Source organism: Natator depressus, chromosome 5 (genome assembly GCF_965152275.1).
Source record: "Natator depressus isolate rNatDep1 chromosome 5, rNatDep2.hap1, whole genome shotgun sequence".
NCBI classification, from domain to species: Eukaryota; Metazoa; Chordata; order Testudines; family Cheloniidae; genus Natator; species Natator depressus.
In genome coordinates this window covers 46,452,802-46,458,801 of record NC_134238.1, presented here as the reverse complement: position 1 = coordinate 46,458,801, position 6,000 = coordinate 46,452,802, and the positions used below count along the sequence as shown (strand labels likewise).

Here is a 6,000-nt window from a genome sequence, read left to right as displayed (position 1 = left end):
TGTAGCTGAGACATTTTCTTTTGGGGTAATCTAATGGAAGAGTCTATTGAACTACCTGTGGGCTGTTTGTTGAAAGAAGTTCCTGTCTAAGAAGGAATCCTATCTGCTCTGTTCACTGTTTCCTCCCCTTCATTGTGGTGATGCTATATGCAGATCAGGTGTCAGTTACACACTAGTTCTTGCTGGGGAGGGTGGGTCTGATTCTCCACCATTTACAGCTGGTGTAGTCATTGACACCTATGAAAGGTGAGTGTAAAATGCGATATCCATTCTGCACACCTGTAAATGACTACACAAGCTGCAAAGCAATGGACAATCAAGCCCAATATGTGGAAAAAAAGTTTGAGCACTGTAAATTTATTTAAACCGACTAAAGACAATGGAATTTCTTTAGGAATTTTCTGTTAGTAAATCTTTTTTGCTACGTTTTAGTATTAGATCAGCTATCACTTAAAAAAAAAAAAGAAGAAAAAAAGGTAATGAGTCTATAGGGTGGAATGGCTTTCCAGAGCTTCTGGTTTCTTCTGGGAAGCAAGTTCTGACACTTGTAAAGTTTTTGAGGAGAGGACTGTCTTTGTGTAATTTGTTGTACAATGCCTAGCCCAACAGAGCTCTAATGCTGGTTTGGGGCGCTTAGATGATTCTGCATTAGAAATAATTAGTACTAATAATCGAAACAAGGACTGATCGTACAAACAAGGACTGATCCCTTATTCAGGAGAGGCGTCGTCCTGACTCGCAAAAGAAGCCTAAATCACTGGACTGCAAAGAGAATAGGGGTTAGAGCATGGGGGGGTTCCTCAATTGTAATGTATTTTTGGGGCATGTCTGTACAGCACCTTGCACACCAATAGCATTATGATCTAATAAAAGGAGCAGCCTTTTAGAAACGCTTTGGATTGCCAAGAGCCTGCTGCAGGCAGCTCCTAGGCAAACAGAGCCTTTCACACAGTCTTCCCTGGTGTTGCCTCTAATGAAATATTAACTTTGGGATGAAGTGCCTGTGTATGCAGATAGGTGTGGATTCCCCCCCCCCAAAAGGGGGGGGGGATTTTAAGGCGGGTTTCCCGCACAGTCCATGTGCTGGCTTGCAATGCCCCAGTCTCGTCCCGGAGGAGTCTGTCTGCTTGCGTTAGCCGAGATTGCCCACTCCCACGCCTTCAATTATTGATCGTGCGCTGCCTTCCTGCCTCTCTCTCTCTCTGCCCCTGTCTCTGTGACTCCGCTTTCCCCGCCTTTACCTCCCTCTCCCTCTCCCGCTCCAGCACTGCAGCAGAGGGAGGACTGCAACGTGCAGCCCACACAACCCCTTGTCCGCCCCTCCTCTGGCTCTGTCACGCCTGGCGACTCCTCCAGGAGACGCCGCCGTCGCCGCCGGCAGCAGCGCCGAGCTCGGGAGGCAGGAGACAGGGACCAGCTCCGCAGGCGGGGGGCGGCTGCTCGGTGCCGGCACCGCGGGGGTTCGGTGTGTCCTAGCGGGTAAGTGGCGCGCCCAAGAGTTTATGGGCGGTGGCTGCTGTTCCTGCCTCCGGGGCAACTTTTCCTACGAGCGAGCGTGTCCGAGAAGGGCTGCAACTTTCCCCCGGCGCCAGCAGCGAGCGGCTTTGCTCGCCGGGGCAGTTGGCGGGTGGGCTGCGGCCGGGGATGGCTTCCAGGAGCCGATGGTGGTTTGCCGGGGCGATCTGACTTTGGCTGGGGGGGGCCCGCTGGGCTACAGAGCGCTTCTCGGTACCGACGCCAGCCTGCCTTTCCCGGCGGTGGGAATTGCTTTGCAACTCGAGTGCCTTTGAAACCGACTCGCTTATGAAGCCTGGCACAACTTTTGCATGCCGGAGGGCGGCGACTGCCAGGATCCGGTGGTCAGGAGGCTTTCGGGAGGCAGCGGGAGAGCTGCCGAGGTGCTGGGGGCAAAGATGCATGGAAGGATGCGAAGGAGATCGAGGCTTGCAGTTGCGCAGGGGAGCATGTTGTGGTTCACCCTAAGCGAGTAGATAAACAATAACCCTCAGATCGAGCCTTTGAAACCCGTCCTGCCTTTTCCCCCTTCCTAGGCTGCCTGCCAGGATCGGGGCTCAGGTTGGCCAGGAGGTTTTGTAGTAGGGCCCCCCTCCCAAACTGCCTCCGTTGCTGCTTCGACGCAAGGGTAGGAGTTGCCTGAAGCGTGCAAAGTTGTTGGTCTCTAGGTGCTTTGGGGACAGATCCTGAAGTCCTTAATTAAGTTGTTGTGGGCGGAGGAGGCTGAGCCACGGCAGAAGTCCCAGTGAAAGCCCGGGGGAGTTCTAACGGGCGGGCAGGCTGAGCCTCCCCCCGGTTGGTTTGCGGGACTGCAGCACGGGAGGGGTGGCGTCTGGAGAGAGGGGGGACGAAGCGCGCCGCGCAGCCTGGGGCGCAGGCGGAACTCCCCGCGCGCGTAACGCTCCCCGGGGAGTCCTGCGCGTGCCCGGGGACTGCAGGACTCGCTTGGTGCCCGTGGGGTAGGGCTGAGTCATGCTGGCCGGGGCGGCCACGTAACATCTGTGCGCAAAGTGGGGCGGACAGATTGGGGGGGGGGGGGGGAGATGCAAACGACATGGCAGGGTGAGGGTGGTCGTCTCCTCGGGAGATGCTGAGAGCACCCAGAGGCTCCCAGGGACGGGCAGCCTCCAGCGCACCTTCCCGCTGATGATGAGCGTGTACAAGGAGCGGGGGATTGCAGGAGGTTAGCACAGCACGTGGACCCCTACACAGACAACCAGAGGGGGGCCTGTGGACCGCCTAGCCTGGCTTGGGCTACGCTGCACTGCAGTGCCGGGAGCTAACAGCAACTTCTGCTTGGAGAGGAGGAGGGAAAGGGAGCCGTCCCTGTGTTTGTAGGGTGCCACGCTCCACTCACCATCAGAAGGATTTTGCTCCATAGGATGATTACACATTGATTCGGAAATAGACAGGTTCCTATTGAGGGATCTGTAAAAGCAACTTCCTGTTTAATTCACAATTGAGGACAGAGGATTTATGGAAAGGATTAGCCAGCACAAACAGGACATAAAGTTGTAGCCATAGACTCCTTGAACCGAGTATAGTTCTGTGGAATCGCTGTTATTTTCCTGTATTGCATTGGGAACTCTCTGGGTTTCATGAAAACATGCATTATTTAAGTTTTGTGATGAATTTTGTTTGCTTGGAAGTGAGCCCTTATGGGAACTGGAACTTCCATTATGCTGTTATGTAAAATATTCATTGTTCTTTCTGTAGTTAAGCATTTATTTCCCATTTCCATCAAAAAAAAACACCAGCAGAGAGACACTCCAGCCCTCTGTTCCCTGCTGTTTACTGAATTTTAACATCTTGCTAGTTGCTTTTTACCTGTATCATACCATTTGAAAATAGGCAGACTTCCTCTTTATAAATTTCAGGGAAGCACAGAATGTTATTTAAGTACAACCATAATATATTTCAAGTGGATTTTTGTATAGATTAGTAGGAAAGCTTGCCATAGGCCATATATTGACAAAGAGACAGTTTGCCAATTAACTTTATTGACAGAGCTAGTGCTGACAAGCATCTTTAAAAGAAACCCTTAAAAGGAAAAAGGAAGAAAAAAGGTTTAAGATCTTTATTTTGGAAGCTTTTTTTGGTAGTATTAAAAGATGACCCTGAAGATCAATAAGCACAGACAAGGCACTGGCTTTCTCAAACATCAGCCAGATGTAAAATCACATACCATTGGCTTCTGAAAAAAAAATTAAAAATAAAAAGATTTGTGTCACAAATGAGGTCAGAACCAAGTGCTTTCTGATTGTATACTGTATTCAAGAAATCTAATTCATTTTTTATGATGCAGTAAAATGAAAAAGTTGTTTTTTCTCAGTTCTCAGCAACATGGAATAAACATGCCACATAGTAAAATCATCCATAAAGCTTGTAGTTATACTCTTAAAATGTTTTTATTGCAAATACAATAAGTGTTGTCATATCATGCCATACGCGTGACCAAGACCACTATAAAATTGTCAGTTCAAAATACTGTATATAGGCTTGCTCGATTCACAAATTATTATACATTAATGCCTGATTTTAAATGAGTTAAGACAATGCTTTCCAAAGCACAATAAGTAAGCATTTATTCTCAGGGGCCCAGAGCTCCTATTGAAGTCGGTGGGAGTTTTGCCATTGACTTCAGTGGGAGCAGAATGGGGTCTAATATGGTGGAAGTGTCTTTAAAAAATAAAACTTTTTTTTTTTGCATAATTAATACTGAATTAGTGGGGAAAGAAATTCTAAATACAGTAAAAACCTGTTTTATCTAGTAGCCTACTCACTTGGGCTATATGTTGCTGAGAATTTCTTGTGACCACATGCATCACAGCATGCATATCAATGCTTGTTTAAACAAAAGCTCATCAATTAGATGAAATATGTTTTCAGATCTATGATAGGGAACCTGCTGCTGCCATGGTATTATATAGCGCACAATGTTTTCATCTTTAAACAGATCGTGAATCATTTTTAAAATGTTGCAATGGATTGAATTTGGGGCTTGATTTCTTTAAGTGTTTATCCGTAATTTGCTAAACAAGAAATTTCTGTTTAGATTATTTTTATTAGTGTGTCTGAAATGTTGAGGGTAATAACAGTGCTAAGAAAACATTAAATCAAATTTTTAAATTTGTTTTAGATTAGAAAATCGCTTCAGTTACTGGAGAAAATATCACTTCTGCTTTAAAACTTTAAGTTTAAAAAAATATGAGTAGCATTTTTACTTGATGAAATATTTATTTAGTATAAAGTTATAAAAATAGGATTTAGTAATCTCTTAATGTATCAGTATTTGGTTCTTTTACAGGAGTTATAAAGATTAAAAATATCTATTTTTGTGGAAATGCATACACTGCCAGATTTTATTATGCCATTTGTGCTCTGTATACAATTTAAATTTTTTGAAAAAGATAAATATCTGTTCATTAAATACAATCAAGCAAATATTTCTACAGGACTGATAAGATTAGTTCTTTAACAGGAGGACAACAGTGACAATTATAAAAAGTAAATTAAGCAAAGTATCTTTATCTCTTCTCTGAATCATGTTTGAATTCTCACTCCTTCTCCCTTTCTGCCTCCCTCTCCCCCCCCCCCCGGCAAATAAATGTTTCCATAACTCAGGCATAACCATAAAATTGCTGAAGATTCTATCTAGTGTACGTCATGATATCACAGTGTTGTTTGATCTTAAGACTGAAATCCTATCAAAGTCTAACTGCATTTCTGCCAGCCAGCAGTTAGCATTAAGCCTTTAACACAAAATAGCAAAAGCCAGAAAATAAAAAGCTAAGATGGCCATTCCATCTCTAACACTTCTAACTGAGCTAGGAATTTATAATGATGATTAATAATACCTAGCACTTACAGCACATGTGGCATGTAACGTTATACAAATCAGAGATCCCTGCAAAATATATGCACAGTGGGGGAAGTTAAGGACTTATATCGGTTTGTGCCATAAATTAAGGTAAAGCAGCATCTCTGCTCCTCCTCTACAGAAGCTCCCCTTTGTAGTCAGGTCTCTGCAGGTCTCAGTGTGTGTGCTAGGCTGGAAGAGCGATCTGCTCCCCACAACTCTACCTGTAGGTTTCTGATTGGAAATCTGTACAGTAATTAATGCTATTGGTACCAGTATTGACTACTTCCTTAGGCTTTTGTTTCTACAGGGGCTCAGCCCAAAGTAATGAGCCTGTTTCTGGAGGAGGGATACCTAGGGAGCACCACAGAGGGAGCTGGCTACACAAAAAGTCCCAGGATCCATTGGGTCTGGACATGACATCCTCTACAGATTGTCAGCCCCTGTGGGTCTCTGTGATGCTCTAGTGTAAACCTTTCATTTCGATAGGAGAAGTTAAGTACTTACTCCACAAAGTGTGCTTGGCACTGTGGAAACTTGCAGGGAAGAATCTTTCCTCAAGCTATGGAGAGACAGTGCTGCTGCTCCGCCACCACTGCTGCAGCCTCCCAGCATGCTCGCGGTCG

The 6,000-nt window shown here is 45.7% G+C and overlaps 1 protein-coding gene across 2 annotated transcripts in view; it reads left to right on the top strand.

The window, feature by feature from the left end:
• The first annotated feature begins 1,179 nt into the window (after window positions 1-1,179).
• The window catches only part of SV2C (synaptic vesicle glycoprotein 2C), a 201,253-nt gene continuing 196,432 nt past the window's right edge, over window positions 1,180-6,000 (top strand). The window contains exon 1 of one of the 2 annotated variants that reach the window (XM_074952703.1): window positions 1,180-1,479. The gene's annotated coding sequence lies outside the window, so the exon portion shown is untranslated. The remainder of the gene's footprint in view (window positions 1,480-6,000) is intronic. The other variant, XM_074952704.1, reaches the window with a different exon arrangement.